Source organism: Peromyscus californicus, unplaced genomic scaffold (assembly GCF_007827085.1).
Source record: "Peromyscus californicus insignis strain IS unplaced genomic scaffold, ASM782708v3 Scaffold_10__1_contigs__length_136768540, whole genome shotgun sequence".
Classification (NCBI taxonomy): Eukaryota; Metazoa; Chordata; class Mammalia; order Rodentia; family Cricetidae; genus Peromyscus; species Peromyscus californicus.
The window spans coordinates 2870941-2888279 of record NW_026294391.1 but is presented as its reverse complement, the minus strand read 5'-3'; the positions used below and the strand labels follow the sequence as shown (position 1 = coordinate 2888279).

The 17339-nt window shown below is 38.0% G+C and overlaps 1 long non-coding RNA gene across 1 annotated transcript; it reads right to left on the bottom strand.

Moving 5' to 3' along the window:
- Positions 1-273: 273 nt before the first annotated feature.
- On the bottom strand, positions 274-5372 carry LOC128114280 (uncharacterized). The gene is made up of 4 exons (XR_008219738.1): positions 5284-5372; positions 4961-5063; positions 3554-3686; positions 274-532 (listed from the first exon to the last, which is right to left on the bottom strand). It is a non-coding gene; the product is annotated as an uncharacterized LOC128114280 (long non-coding RNA).
- Positions 5373-17339: the final 11967 nt, after the last annotated feature.

Genomic DNA, 17339 nt, shown 5'->3' with positions numbered 1-17339 from the left:
GATAATGGAAAACACAAGAAAGCATTCCCAGCAGACACATTCACTGCTGCGTGTTTTTATTTAACTCATTTTCTTCCGTGTTTTTGAGCAGTGTGATGGGATGGTACACATGGGCATTTTTTTTTCAGATGTTGTGGCTGTGTGTGTCAGTGTGTGTTTAATGCTCAAAATTCAGCACAGGAAACCTATGCAGAAGCCTAACTGAAAACCTTTACAATGGGCTCATTCTGTCAATGAACATCTTCTATTTGAGTGCAAGAGAAATGACTTAGACACAAGAGAAAAATAAGTTTATGAAAATATGGGTTCAGTAAATTAGCTGCTCTTTATGAATTTGGCACAAAGGCATTTACAAAAGCAAGAGTTTGTGGTTAAAGTAGGCCCAAGAGAAGAATGTAAAGTGGGGAGGAAGCCTTTAAAGCAGCATTTTTCCATTTGCTTCTTTGGAGGGTAGAAAGAACCTTTCCTAAGGGTCCTCTGTTTATTACTCCCTAATGGAGGCAAATCATCCTCAGGCAGTTCCAAGCAATTCCTGAAACAGAAGAGCACATACATTTCTAATTTTTAAAACTCCTCTTCACTTAATTCAATAAAATGAACATTTGTTACAAGTAACTTATATGTAAAGCTGAAAAGGGAAGAGGTGGTAGACTATGAAGTCCTTGTCATCTGAGGCTCATAAACAAGTGCAAAAAAAAAAAAAAAGGACAGACAGATCCTGGCTGCAGGGCAGACTGTTTATCCCTCCAACAATGGCAAATTGCACATATGTTCAGAAAACACATGGAGGACCGAGGACTCAGAGTTCACTGTTGGAGGAAAGGCCCTGGATTCCATCTCCACCATCAGCACAGCAATAAAAGAGAAAAAAGCAAAGATGTAAAAGTCATTGTGGCCGGGCGGTGGTGGCGCACGCCTTTAATCCCAGCACTCGGGAGGCAGAGCCAGGCGGATCGCTGTGAGTTCGAGGCCAGCCTGGGCTACCAAGTGAGTTCCAGGAAAGGCGCAAAGCTACACAGAGAAACCCTGTCTCGAAAAACCAAAAAAAAAAAAAAAAAAAAAAAAAAAAAAAAAAAAAAAAAGTCATTGTGAACATAAAGGAGTTATTCATTGATCAACCAACTGATAGTATTCAAAGCATTTGAACTAACTCTTTATTCCTTCTACCAATCAGGGCCCTCCCCATTCCCTTAAAGGACATGACTAGACCTCCAGGGCCCATAGTTAAAGGACACTTCCTTGGAAACCTTTCTGAGAATGATATGAACCTCTCAAACTAATTATTTGAATGTATGGGGTTAGGGCAGTGATTCTCAACTTTCATAATGCTGAGACCCTTTAATACCGTTTCTCATGTTGTTGTGACCCCAACCACAAAACTATTCTTGTTGCTACTTCATTAAGTGTAATTTTGCTACTGAATCATAATGTAAATATTTTTGGAGACAGAGGGTTTGACCACAGGGATTGTGACCCTTAGGTTGAGAACTGCTGGGTTAGGGGGAATAAGAAAATTGTCAAGAAGAAGGTCAAATTCACCAGTCCTCTCTGAGAATTAAGATCAGAACATCTCAGGGCAGAGCTGAACATCTCATATGAACTGACTTCTCTGGTCAGTTTTTAATGTGCTGCAGTTGGAATTCACTGAATATAAGTTTTTCAAATTAAAAAATAGCTTTTTTGGCTCATATAAATTGAAAAGGTTTTTAAATAATAAAGAAACCATCGCTGCTACCAAAAAACAGTTTGTCTTGAGAGAAACTAAATTCTTAACATTCAAACTGCCCATAAATACTTTATAACTGATTTCCTCCATTGGGAATTTTGTTTAGATTCTTGTAACTTAGGACCACTTCAAATCGACTCTTAGTTTCCTATGGTTCAGATAATTCTTGACATATTAGCGATGTGCTTAACACATTAAAGAAAAAGTGTTAGGGTCTCAATATATACCCAAGGCTGACCTGGAACTCACTATGTAGCTGAAGCTGCCTCCCAAGTGCGGAGGTTACAGGTGTGTACTACCAAGTCATATTTTTCAATACATATTTGATCAGTGGAAGAATGAGCAAATTAATACAGATAAATTCATATTTTAGTGGCCAGAACTCCTCTTTCAAAATATTATCATGATCAAAATAGAATGGAAATGAGACAATAAATTGGAAATGGTCTGATCTCCACAAGATTGGTAACCACCAGATGATGTAAGTATGTCCCAAATCTCTGGTTTAGATGACACTCTTGGTAGATGTTGCTTCATATATAAAATGCGTCAGGCTAATTTGCAACATCTCTATCAGTAACATTGAGGAAAGTTAATTGTGACAATAAGGTAAGATGTAACTGGAATTTGTATTAATGTGAAATTTAAATGTCTACATAATAATTGAAAAATAAACTCACATTACAGATTGAGTATCCCTTATCTGAAAAGTCTGAGGCAAGATACATTTTAGATTTTAGAATTTTTAAATTTTGGAATATTTGCATATACATAATGGGGTATTTTATGGATGTGATCAAATACTAGACATGAATTTGTACCTTGTACACATAACCTAAAGGCAATTTTATATATTGTTTTAAAAACATTTTTGTATAAATAGGTTCGCCATATGGAATCTTCCACTTATAGCATCTGATTGACACTTGAACATTAATTTGGAATCATTTTTAATTTCAGATTTAGTAATTAAGGATATTCTCTCCCTCTCTCTTTTTCTCTCTTTCTCTCTTTCTTCCTATTTCTTTTTCTTCTTATTTTTCCCTATAAACTGTGGATGGTAATTATACTTTTCCTACCTCCCAGGGTTGAGGACTACATAATATAAATGAAATATCTAAGTGTTGTGCTGTGGATATCACTCTGTATAAATAAAACACTGATTGGCCAGTAGCCAGGCAGGAAGTATAGGCGGGACAAGGAGAGAGGAGAATTCTGGGAAGTGGAAGGGTGAGTCAGGAGCCACTGCCAGCCAGAGAAGATGTTAAGATACCGGTAAGCCACGAGCCACGTGGCAACTTACAGATTAATAGAAATGGGTAAATTTAAGATAGAAGAACTAGATAACAAGAAGCCTGCCACAGCCATACAGTTTGTAAATAATGTAAGTCTCTGTGTGTTTACTCAGTTGGGTTTGAGCGGCTGCAGGACTGGTGGATGAGAGAGATTTGTCCTGCCCATAGGTCAGGCAGGACTGGAGAAAACTCCGGCTACAGTGATGTGGCATTATATAAATACTAATGATTGTTACCACTTTGGTTTTCTATTGGTGAATATTCTTGTAGAAACCACTTCACCTGTGGATCTTTCCTTTCATAGCACAACCCAAGAAGCCGTGTGACCTTCACTTCAGACTGTCTCCAGGATAAAATAAGATGATTTTTTTTATCAGCAGCCAAAGAAAAATGTAACAAGACAATAATACTAGGTAGAAAACACTTTTAAAAACTTATTTCTTAAATAACCTACACATTTAATTTTCTTACGTAATCAACAGTTAATCACCAACTCATTCCATATTGGGCTCATAACCTGCAGAGGTCTCACCAGAAAGAATGGTGCTGTTTAGCTGCTGTGCTCTGTTCTCCTCCATTTCCAGGTGGTTTTGTTTCCAGCTAGCCCAGTTATTTTCATCATACTCCCTTTTATCTTAAGTTCACATAACCTCAACAACATGAATCTAGGGCAAAAGAGGAGAGATTAGATCTAACACTATCGATTCATTGATGTGGGCTCTGTTGGTTTTGATTTTAGAAGGTCAATGCCCTATGGGCCAAATTTGTTCAAAGGACACACACACAATAATGATATAGTGCTTCCTGCCTTCAAAAATCCAGCGACCACTGCTTAAATACAGGTATCAGTGAGAAAATGTAATGTATGCTTTAAAAAAATAAGTCTCTGTGTAGGTTAGAGTTATTCTATAATTATGTCTTAAATAAATGAAGACCTTTTAAAACATATAATAATAATAATAATAATAATAATAATATTGTTGATACTTCAGATAAATGGTTCCTGTTTTATTTTTAATGTGTCATTAGCTTACCATTGCTGAAAACTTAACCATGTTTTTAAGAAATTCACAAATGGAAATGAGATTATATTAGTAATTTACTATAGAGCAATGTACTTTCATTATGCTTATTTAATAGCACATTAATATTGTGAAAATTCCTTTTAATGCAAATCCACCACCTAGTTGCGATGAGTGGTAGGCAGGAAGGAAAGGAGAAAAAAATCCAAATAGAAGAATTGAGGAAATGTGACAACACCTTGGGGAGGCTTTAAAATATATTTTAGGGGCCAGGAACATAGCTCAGTGGTAGAATGCTGGACTAGCATGCACAAGGTCATGAATTCCATCCTCAGAATCACAAAAGTATAAAATTACAAAGCATTAATAAATAAATTCAATAAAATATATTTTGAAATCCAGGTATAGTGGTATAAGCCTATGGTTCCAACACTTAGGAGGCAGAGGCAGAGACAGAAGAATCATGAGTTCAAGACCAGCCTAAGACATGGAGTGAGACCATATCTTCAAAAAATGAATTATATATATATATATATATACATATATATATATATATATATATATATATATACACGATATTTTAGAGTTTTTTAGTGCATAGAAAATGTCACCAACAGCTACTGCCAATGACAGTCATGCACATAGTTGTATGTGTGGTAATGGAGATGAAAGCAGGTTTCTATTGAAGCATTTGGCTAAGACCCAGCCTTAGTGGATGAGTATCTAAAATTGTTCTGGATCCCATATATATTCCAAAGCTCCCTGCCTGCTACATGATCCCATGTGATCTTGTTGACCTTTGTGCCAGTTATCTATTTGCCAAATTTCATTGAAGTTTCTTTTGTCTCCTTCAGGTAGTTCCTTGAACTCATGGTTCCCTTGATTCATGGGAAAAAAGTAGATCACTAGTAACTTACCCCAGAAGTTGGTCACCTGAAAAGGCTTCAGTCATCAACAACTCCACAAAAATTTCCACATCTGTGTTTGGCTGGGGAGAAAGTCCCATGCTTGCATTAAAGTCTAAAAGTTTAGGGGGAAAAATGGAAGATTTTCAGATTCTGCAAGATGAAGCCAGTGGGAGGACAGCGAGAAAAGGGGCAAACTGAGGCAGATAAAAGAGAAACCCAGGAGACAAGAAAGGGATAAGACAAGAGACAAAGGGGAAAGAAAAGAAGGGAAAACAATGAGTTGGAGCAAAGGAAAACAGAGGGCAGTCCACAAGGAAATAGAAAACAAGGACCTGAAGGCTTCCATAACAGCTTGCCCTGGAGCTCAGGACACCAGCAAACATGTTTCTGTTGGGCTCATGGAAGTTCTCATAGTACTTGGGTGTTAATGGATACCTCAAGTGGGGAAAAATGGAAAAATTAGAAATAGATGAGTTTTTCATTACGGATATTCTATCCCGTGGTTAAGTCTCATTCTTCTACCAATAAAATTTCACATCATTTAACCAACTCTTTTTATTTCCAGAAGTCAGATCCATAGTTCTTAGTCATTTATTTTAAAGTTAAAAGCATTTATTTTTTCTTTCCTCACTTTTGCTCATTTCTGAGGTTAAAAAGGCAATCATAAACTTTGTATGATGAATTTTCCATTCATTCTCCTCCTCTCTTTCAATATGCCAATCAAGCTGTCAGCTTGCTTTCTCTGCAGATTCATAACACTTCACCTTAGGTCTCATTAATTGATTTATCCTTTGTTGCACATGAAGAAATCACGGGAGTTATAATTCAGAACTTCTTCAACTGTCTTCTGGAGTTTTAGCTCCCACTATTTATTCTTTATTTTCTGTTTTTCATAAAAATAAAATTCCTTTTGCTTTTAACCACCTTTCATTGACCCCATATTCCAAAATGAAGTTTGATTTACACTCATAACTTATAGATAGGTCTACTTTCACAAATTTCTAAAGGCAGTCAAACTTTATTCATTTATTTTGACTCTACTTAAATTTTGTGAAACATACGATTTGCTCAAGTGCTAGGATTAAAGACATGTGCCACCATGCCCAGCCAGAGGCCAGAATTGTTCTTAAACCTAAGCAAACTGAATAGAAATCTTATTTTGAAAATATTCATGGATAGATGACATAGTGGTACCTGAAGAGATCAGTTTAAGTTAATGTAGCTACTTAATTGCTGGAAAAAAAAAACCAACTATGCTTCTAAAACATGGACATTTAAGTTGACATTAAGGCCATTAAGTGTTAGAGTCAGATTGTCTTCTTTGGAATACTGGCTCCACAATTAGAACTTTCTGTGTGATCTTGGTCTAGTTACTTCTTGGAGTCACAATTTCTTTTCTATAACACATGGGAAAATACAGAAAATACATCCTAAAGTTGTCTTGAAGAGCTATTGAAATTAAACATATCAAATACTTAGCACACTACCAGAAAGGTAGTTTGCACATTGGCAGCTGACCAAGTCTGTTGTCCCAGAATGTGATCCTGAGTAAAGGGATTTGTATATAAATTGTCTACCTGGCCAATGGTCTCAGGAAACACTAAGAAGGGAGTGTGGAGACAAGTCAGGGAAATGAAACAAGACAATACAGGATGTTATCAATTAAGTTGTCACTATGGGTAGCTGGGGTTCAGACCCACTGAGGACCTTGATGAACTGCACAGCATATATCTTAGAACTATGTCCACACTCCCTGTCAAATAACAAGGGAAATAAGGTGTCTGTTGCTCAATTCATTTAGAAAACATTGAAATATTATTTACTAGCCAGTCTCAGTGACATTTGCCTTTAATCTCAGCACTTGGGAGGTAGAAACAGGTGAGTCTCTATGAGTTTAAGGCCAGCCTGGTCTACATAGTGAGTTCCAGTACAGCCAGGGCTATATAGTGAGACCTAGTCTTGAAAACAACAACAAAAAACTATTTATGTATGTATGTATTTATTTGTGTGTGTGTGTGTGTGTGTGTGTGTGTGTGTGTGTGTGTGTGTGTGTGTGTGTGTTTGTGTGTGTAGGGGGGTACAGGCATATATGTGCTACAGTGAGTATGTACAGGTATGTAGAGGTAAGGGGACTGTTGTAGAATATTAGTTTAAGATGTGTTACATTTGTTTATGCTGTGGAATATTTGTTTAATGATGCAAAGATGTGTTGCATTCTTTTATGTTGCATGTAGTGGGTATTTGTTCCATCTATGACCTTGGGGTACTAGCCCCTAGGCATGGCCTCTTGGCTAGCTTAAAATCTGAAGAGCAGGTATGCTACATGGGAGCCCCTTCTCTCTTCCAAGTTCTTTGAAGGTGGAGACAGACTCACGCATCAGAAAGCAGTGTGGGACTGGCCCTTAGCCTTCCACAACTCTGCAATGGATTTGCCTTCTCCTGTGTTAGTGAGTTGTTCTCTTCAATATAATTCCTTAATAAATAATTCCCAGGCTGGAGAGATGTCTCAGAGGTTAGGAGTACTGTATACATAGTAAATAAATCTTTTTTAAAAAATTAAAGAAATAAATAATTCCTTTATCAGTTATCTGTGGACTTTCTGCATAAGTTCCATTTGTTTAACTCTATGAAGCTGTGTTACTGTGCCTGTCTAAAACGCCTGACTGATCTAACAAAGAGCTAAATAGCCAATAGCAAGGCAAGATTAAGGATAAGCGGTGCTAGCAGGAAGAGAGAATAAATAGGAGGAAAAATTTAGGCTCGCAAGAAAAGAAAGGAGAGGAGAATGCCAGGGGCCACCACTCAGCCACACAGCCAGTAATGGGGTAAGAAGTAAAGAAAGACATATAGAATAAAGTAAAAACCCTGAGGCAAATGGTAGATGGGGTAATTTAAGTTAAGAAATGCTGGCTAGAAACAAGCCAAGCCAAGGCCAAGACCGGGCATTCATAAGAAAGAATAAGTCTCTGTATATTTATATGGGAGCTGGGTGGCAGGCCCCCAAAGAGCAAAAAGTACAAAAATACCAACTACTGGGGACAACTTTCAGAAGTCAGTTCTTGACCTTCTACTTTGTTGAAGCAGGATCTTGTGGTTTCTGCTGTCTCACTGCACACTTCAAGCTACCTGACCCTTGGAGCTTCTAGATGATTCTCCTGCTTTGCTTTCCATCTCATTATGTAACTGGTGTGATCAAAACCATGCACAACCACATCTAGCTTTTTGCATGGGTTGTTGGGGGTGGAACTCAGATTGTATGGATTTCGGAGCTATTGCTACTACCTGCTGAGCCTCCTCCCCAGCCCTATTGTTCAATTCTTAATGAGTTTATCAGGAGTACTACCTACAATTACTTAGCTTTTATGGCCCTTACATTTTTAACTTGATTCAACTAGAGCATCTTAGAGTTCCAATAGCATACATTTAACGAAATTTGGTCCTCCAGGTGAAGCTGTGGCCAGTGACAAGCAACCATGCTTGTGGATGCAATTTCAGGGTAGCAGTGCTAGACACTGGAACAGAAAATCAGAACTGTTCAGAACAGTCAACGTTATAGCCAGTTTGTCAAGAGTATATGTGAAGGGGCTAGAGACATGGCTCAGAGGTTAAGAGTACTTGCTGTTCTTAAAGAGGACTGGGATTTCATTCTCAGAAACAACATGGTGGTTCACAACCATCCATAATTCAAGTTACAGAGGATTTGGTGCCATCTTCTCATCTCTGTGGGCAACACACACACACACACACACACACACACACACACACACACACACACACACACGATGTACATACACATAGGCAAAACACTCACATATGAATTGAAATGAATAAACCTAATAAAATATTTTTAAAGAGTATATGTCAAATCTGTAGAGCAAGTCAAGGTCAGAGTAGGGAACTGAGGAAGCAGTGTAAGAGTCAGAATGTGGGCCACGGCAAGTAGATCAGGGCCAGTACCTACCAAGATTAAAAAAAAAAAAGAATGAGAAAGCTGACAAGTCATGTCCAGAGTATGCTTTGCTGGCTTAAAAACTTTGCTTCTGAAAAATGGTGTAATTATATGAAATTTAGATGGAAATTTTTCTTTTAACCCAGAAAAAGAATAGCAAAAACAATAATTTTGTATGTCAAAGTCACAAATCTTCAAAACTTGGGGTGATCTACAAGGTCTATGTAAAACTCAACCTGCACTTCATTCAAAATTCAGCTCAAATGTGATTCTCAAAGAAGCTTTCTCCCCTAGGTACCTCTTGTCCTTTCTGCATTGTTCTGACATGCCCTCAATCTCTTCTGTGGTACCTACTTTGACACCTTGGTTTCAATGACACAATTAGATGGGCTTTTAGTCATTTGATGATCACCTTCCTGACAGGTCTCTCACTTTTACCACACGATGCAAGGACTTTGCTTGCATATGTCAGACCCTGGGTAATAATTTGTGGAATGAAAGACCAATAGTTGCAGTGTAAGGTATGTAAAATACCATGTGGGCTAATAAATATTAGCCAAAGATGTGCACAAATAACCTCTCCTAGCTTATATCCCTAGTGATCCTTTCAGCAATGTTTCCCTGCAACTGTTTGTATAGATGAAATGGCCCCAGTCCACTCCGTTGCTGGGCAGTGCAAAGTGCCTTTCTCAGCAATGTTTTTAGCTGACAGCTGCTCAGGAAGTCCTCTTGGCTGGTGCATGCAATGCTGAGCAACTCAAATTCCAGACACTGACTGAAAACTATCTGTTTTCTGTGGGTCATAGTTCCCACCAGAGACTTGCCTCAAGTAAGTCTGCAATACCCCACCACAAGCCATTCAGAATAGGCTTTGAACCTTTCACTCTCCTTTTCTTTAGGAGTGTTCAGTCACAGGTGTCTAAGGATCTTAGCCATAAACCCAAGCCCTTTTTCTTTTCTCTTGGGATGGAGGAGCACTTGTCTGAACATTTGTTGTGTGACAGACTTCTTGGAAGACACAACACACCTGTCTATTTATCCCAGATAGGGATCCCACAACAGACCAAAATATGGATACTACCAAAGTTCAACTTGGTGAACCAATGAATTTATTGGGGTCACTTTCAGGAATATGGATTAGGGGTTATTCACTAGAGCAGAAATTACTCTGAAAAACAGCTGCACCACCAAAGCCCACGCCCTAATGGGTGATAACTCACAAAATCTGGAGTCATTGAGCACACTGCACACCCTGCAGGTAGCTCAACAGGTCGGAGGGTGTCCTGTCCAGCTGTCTCTGTTGGTCTTAACTTCTCTCAGGCAGCTTGACTGGCCTCTGTTTCTTCTAGGCCGCTGAGCTTATCTCTGTTTCTTCCAGACATCTGGGATTGTCTGAAAATGACTCTCATCAGTCTTTATTTTTTGTTTGTTTCTTTTTGTTTTTGTTTTTATTTTTGTTTTTGTTTTTCAAGACAGGGTTTCTCTGTGTAGCTTTGAGCCTTTCCTAAATCTCGCTCTGTAGACCAGGCTGGCCTCGAACTCACAAAGATCTGTCTGCCTCTGCCTCCCGAGTGCTGGGATTAAAGGCATGTGCCATCACCGCCTGGCCAGTCTTTATCGTTTATACACTCATGGGAGAGGAAGGAGCCTAGTGAATCTAGTCAGTTTGGGGGACTTCTTAAAGCTATATTGAGTTGTTTACTTCCTGTCTTAACAAGCTTTGCTACAGGAGGAAATGTTTCAATTTCAAGGAAACTGCTACACAATAAGGATATCTTGAACATCCCAATTTGTCACATTTAATTTGATGTTGGCTATAGGCTTTCTGTAAATTGTCTTTACTATGGTGAGGTATGTTCCTTGTATCCCTACTCTCTCCAAGACTTTTATAATGAAGGGGTGTTGGATTTTGTCAAAGGCATTTTCTGCATCTAATGAGATGATCGTGTGGCTTTTTCTTTCAGTTCGTTTATATGGTGGATTACATATATTGATTTTTATATGTTGAACCATCCATGCATCTCTGAGAGGAAGCCTACTTTGTCATGGTGGATGATCTTCTTGGTATATTCTTGGAATCAGTTTGCAAGTATTTTATTGATTTTTTTTTATATCTATGTTCATGAGGGAAAATTATCTGTAATTCTCTTTCTTTGTTGAATCTTTGTGTGGATTGAGTATCAGGGTGACTCTGGCCTCATAAAATGTTTGGGAATGTTCTTTCTGTTTCTATTTTGTGTCATAATTCAAGGAGTACTGGCATTAGCTCTTCTTTGAAAGTCTGGTAGAATTCTGTGCTAAAACCACCTGGCCCTGGGCTTTGTTTGGTTGGGAGACTTTTAATGACTACTTCTTTTTCCTTAGGGATTATAGGTCTAATTAAATTGTTTATCGGATCTTGATTTAAATTTGGTAAATGGTATCTATCCAGAAAATTATCCATTTCCTTTATATTTTGCAGTTTTGTGGAGTAAAGATTTTTAAAGTATGACCTAATTATCTTTTGGATTTCCTCCAGTGTCCGTTTTTATGTCCCCCTTTTTATTTCTGATTTTGTTTATTTGGATACTCTCTGTGTCTTTTAGTTACTTCGGATAAGGTTTTGTCTATCTTGTTCATTTTCTCAAAGAAACAACTCTTAGTTACAATGACTCTTTGTATTGGTCACTTTAATTTTTATTGATTTCAGACCTCAGTTTGATTATTTCTTACTATCTACTCCTCTTGAGTTTGCTTACTTCTTTTTGTTCTAGAGCTTTCAGGTGCTGCTGTCAAGTTGCTAGTTTAAGAGCTCTACAATTTCTTTATGAATGCACTTAGTGCTATGAACTTTCCTCTTAGCACTATTTTCGTTGTGTCCAATAAGTTTGGCTATGTTGTATATTCATTTTTACTGAATTCTAGAAAGTCTTTAATTTTTTTATTTCTTCCTTGACCCAGTTTTCATTCAGTAGAGAGTTGTTCAGTTTCCAAGAGTTTACAAACTTTCTGTTGTTTCTATTGTTGTTGAAAACCAGCTTTAATTATGTGGTGGTCTGATAGGACACAGGGGGCTACTTCAATTTTATTGTTATCTGTTGAGACTTGCTTTATGACCCAGTATGTGGTCAGTTTTGGAGAAAGTTCCATGCAGTGCTAAGAAGAAGGTATATTCTCTTGTGTTTGAGTGAAATGTTCTGTATATATCTGTTAGATCCATTTGGTTTATAACATCTGTTAGCTGCAATACTTTTCTGTTTAGTCTTTGTCTGGATGACCTGTTCACTGGTGAGAGTTGGGTATTGAAGTCTCCCACTATCAATGTGTGAGGGTCAATATTTGATTTAAGCTTTAGTAATGTTTCTTTTTGCAAATGTGGGTGCCCTTGCATTTGGGTACAGGTTGAAAGAATACTTTTGTGGATTTTTCCTTTAACGTGTATGAAGCATCCTTCCCTGTATCTTTTTATTAATTTTGTTTTGAACTATAGTTTGTTAGATATTAGAATAGTTGCACCAGCTTGTTTCTTAGGTCCATTTGCTTAGGGAGTCTTTTGCCAACCCTTTACTCTGAGGTAATGTCTATTCTTGATGTTGAGGCATATTTCTTGGGTGAATCAAAAGAATGGATCCTGTTTTTACATCCGATATATTAACCTGTGTCTTTTAATTGGCAAATTGAGACCTTTAATATCGAGAGATACCAGTGACTAACAATTGTTAATTTCTATTTTTTGTTGTTGGTGGTGATGGTAGTGTTGGAGTATGTGTCTGTACACACACACACACACACACACACACACACACACACACATGCACACGCATGTGTTTCCCTTCTTTTGGTTTTGCTGTTGTAAGATTTGTTTATTTCCTGTGTTTTCAAGGGTATAGCTAACCTCTTTGGGTTGGAGTTTTCCTTCCAGTAATTTCTGTAGGGCTAGATTTGTAGATAGATATTGTTTAAATTTGACTTTTTTATTTAATATATTGTTTTCTCCGTCTATGGTGACTGAAAGTTTTGCAGAGTATAGTAGTCTGGGCTGGTATCTGTGGTCTCTTAGAGTCTGCAGGACATCTGTCCATGACCTTCTGACTTTTAGAATCTCCATTGAGAAGTCAGGTATAATTCTAATAGGTCTGCTTTTTTATGTTACTTGACCTTTTCCCCCTTGCAGCTTTCAATATTCTTTCTTTGTTCTGTACATTTATTTAGTGTTCTGACTATTATGTAGGGAAAGAACTTTCTTTTCTGGTTCAATGTATTCTGTTCTGTATGCTTCTTGTACCTTTATAGGCATCTCCTCCTTTAGCTTAGGAAAATTTTCTTCTATGATTTTGTTCAAAATATTTTCTGTGCCTTTGAGCTGTGATTCTTCTCCTTCTACTCCTATTATTCTTAGGTTTGTTCTTTTCATAGTGTCCCATATTTCCTTGATGTTTTGTGTCAGGAATTTTTTAGATTTAAAAATTTCATTGACTGACATAACTATTTTATCATATCATCAATTCCTGAGATCCTCTCTTCCATCTCTTGTATTCTGTTGACGAAGCTTGTCTCTGTACTTCCTGTTCCTTTACCTAGATTATCCATTCCAGAATTCCCTCAGTTTGTGTTTTCTTTATGACCTTGATCTTCTGATCCTTCTGCCTCCACCTCCTGAGTGCTAGAATTACCATCATGTGCCACCATGGTTAGTTTTTTTGTAGTGTTATAGATCTAACACAGGGCCTCAGTAGGCAAATACTATATACACAAACTGAGCTACAACCTCACCCCTAGTTTTTTATATTATTCGTTAAAAATTTGAGATAAAATATATATAACACTAAAGTTACTTTCTTAACCACTATTATATGTTCAATTTAACAAATCAGGCATGGTGTGCAATACTGGGGAGGTAGAAGAAGCACGATCAGTAATTCACACTCAGCTACATAACAAGTTGGAGGCCTGTGGTAGCACTCCCGCTGGGCTACACCTGGCCTGGCTCCAGAGAATAACACCTAGCCCTAATCCATCTTTTGTTTAGCAGATACCCTTTGTTTCTCTTGTCCCCTATGTGAATCTAGTCTGAGAGTTTCCCAAGGATACAAAGCCTATGCAAAATTGGTTCAGGAAATCCGGAAAACTGTGGTACCTGATGAATGGAGAAATTGGGAAACTCTCAGACAAGATTCACATAGTTATATATTGAGTTATATAAGACACACACACACACACACACACACACACACACACATATTTCAATATGCTTAGTATTAGTATGTTCACATTATTGGCCAATCAATCTCCAGAACTCTAGTTTTCAATATTGAAACTCTATAACCAATTAAACAATAATTATTTAGTCCCTCCTCCCTCCAATTCTCCAGCCACCCTCTTATTTTCATCTATAAAATAGTAACAATATTCTAAAATAATTATTGTGAGAATTAAATGAGATAATTTTAATGAGCTGGATATTTGTGTCACGTTGAAATCCTAACTCCCCGTGTGATGGTAAATAGGGGTCTGGTCTTTGTGAGGTAATTAAATCCTAAAAGGGAATTCAAGGCTTTATGAAACAAACCCCAGAGAGCTATCTTGCTTTCTTTCTGCCATGTGAATATAAAAAGAAGTTGGCAGTATGTAACTCAGAAAAGGACTCTCACCATACTGGCATCCTGATCCCAGATTTCCAGCCCTTAGCACTTTTAGTAGTAAATTTCTGTTGTTAATTAGCCCCCAGTATATGCTACTTTGTTATAGCACCCCAAATGAAGATAATAATGTATATGAATTACTTGCTTCGTACAGTTAAGTGCTCAACAAAAGTTAGATAGTACTATTATTTAGGCTTCTTACGAAAACACAAGGAATTAACAGGATTGAAATTGAGCTCATAAGAATACAAGTGCAAGCCAGGCAGTGGTGGCACATGCCTTTAACCTCAGCACTTGGGAGGCAGAGCCAGGTGGATCTCTGTGAGTTCAAGGCCAGCCTGGTCTATAGAGCAAGATCCAGGACAGGCACCAAAAACTGCACACAGAGAAACCCTGTCTCGAAAAACCAATATATATATACAAGTGCAGCCTATAATTAAGGAAAATGAGTAAAAAGAAGGCAGGCACAAAAGACTTTTTCATTTTTTCCCCTGGTTTTTCTGGATAGGGTTTCTCTATGTAGCACTGGCTGTCCTGGAATTAGCTCTGTAGACCAGGCTGGCCTCAGACTCACAAAGATCCACCTACCTTTGCCTCCAGAGTGCTGGGATTAAAAGCATGTGCCACCACCACCTGGCTACAAAAGACTTTTCATAGAATATTAAAGGGAGAACAAATACTCCTATCAAGAATGTCTCCTCTATGTAATAGTTCTTGCCACCTTGAAACAATGCTGCCTACTAACATCTACTGATCCCAATCTACTTTATTTTGCATGGTGCTGTATTTTAATTCTTAATTTTCTTTTGGCACTGTGCTGTGTACAAGTAGCTCACAAGACCTGAGCAATTTTCCATTTTTTCTGATACATTGGTGGCCCATAGTTATACGTTTTTATTTACATTAATGTAATGTGTGCTATTTAGCGGAGAATTAGTTCTCAACAATTATTAATGAGGACATTTTATAAAAACACCCTGATTTTAGGTTTCATTCATTTAAAAGACCTGCTTAAAAGCAGCATACATTTTGTGGGTATGACAAGTTGGCTGAACTGTGAAGGTGGTCCCATCTTGGCTCCTGTTAGTTAGCTAAAGCCTTTGAGAAAAGTGGAGTTAGAGATTAATGAACAACTTATTTTTCACATATCAAACAAATCCATGCACTCAACATAAGATAACTACCATTAACCATCTGATATAATAATGCTCAACCTAGCTTTGCTAGGCAACCGAATAACCTTTGTGGCGGGGACACACACACACACACACACACACACACACACACACACACACACACACACACCAAAACAGCTTGGCCATACAACTGCCATGACAGACTTAGAGGCCCAGACACAGCTTCTCACACAAGGTTTACTGACAGTTAACACCCAGATCCAGAAAAAGCCATGAGCTGACCCCACCCAAGGAGGGCCTGCATCTAAGGGGAAATACCTGACATTCCAAACATTCCCTATACCTCTAGACAAATGTCAGCCTATCAGGGTCCTGAACCCTGGAAATCACCTCACCCCAACCTCTGCTATGATTAAAAAAAAAAAAACCACCCTGCCTGGACTATGGGCTCTCTGCTCTCACTGCTGTGCGAGACAGAGAGTCCAAGCTCTGAGCTTGAGAATAAAGGCTCTTTCACTTTACATATGGGATTCGGTCTCCATGGTGGTCTTTCGGGGATCCCCATGATCTGGGCAGAACACCCTGATTCCAGATATGGCTGTAGATCATGTTCTTCCAAGATGGCAGATCCAATGACTGTGAAAGGTCTGTGAATTTACTCTACTTATAAGTTAACAATTAGCCTAATACAGTTAAATGTGAAGAATAATTCATTCCTCACAGCAACTATAGTAGCCAGAACATCAGCATTTGTACTATCTCCCAAAGCTTAAGTGCTCACTCACAGAGTAGAAAAGGGATTGCACTATAGGAGAGGTATCCTAAGCTTAGAGAATTAAATCTTTGTAAATGGTCAGTGAATCACTGTTTAGAATTGACTTTTGCTCCAGAGGGAAGACATTATCTTTCTTACAATGAGACAGACAAAATCTGGCCTTATTGTTAAAGGGAGACATTATTTCTATCATCTGAGACACTTTGCCAAGCAAAAACCCTAGGACAGTTAGTCTGGTAAAATGACATATAATGTCTTGATTTGAAAGATGCAAAGAGGGGCTGGAGAGATGGCTCAGAGGTTAAGAGCACTGACTGCTCTTCCAGAGGTCCTGAGTTCAATTCCCAGCACCCACATGGTGGCTCACAACCATCTGTAATGAGATCTGGTGCCCTCTTCTGGCCTGCAGAGATACGTGCAGACAGAATACTGTATACATAATAAATAAATAAATCTTTAAAAAAAAAAAAAAAAAAAGAAAGATGCAAAGAAACACACAGAGAAAAACAAACATGGAGAATTGTCTTCCCAAATGTCATTTATTCTGTCAAACTTTCCTTTACTTAAAAACAAGTTCTCATGAACTTAAAAAGAAATTGTTTCTTTGCTCTCACAGTTCACTTCTGGTACCAAGTATGTGGAAGGTTTTCACACAGTAATCAGTTCTCCAACTCTCTGACTACCAACTGGGTTTCCTCATCAGATTTTTGACACCTAACTACTTACAGTTAGTGAAGACTCAAAGGGTTAAGGGCTCAGTCCAAGACTTCCCCCATTTTGAAAGCCAATTACAAGCAATGAGCCCTCAGGTCAGCTATAATTCTAGCCAACTTGGTTCTATACCAGCAGTTCCCACGTGGTTAGTAATTTGCTTCTATGGCTCATAGGAATTAGCTTACCATTTATA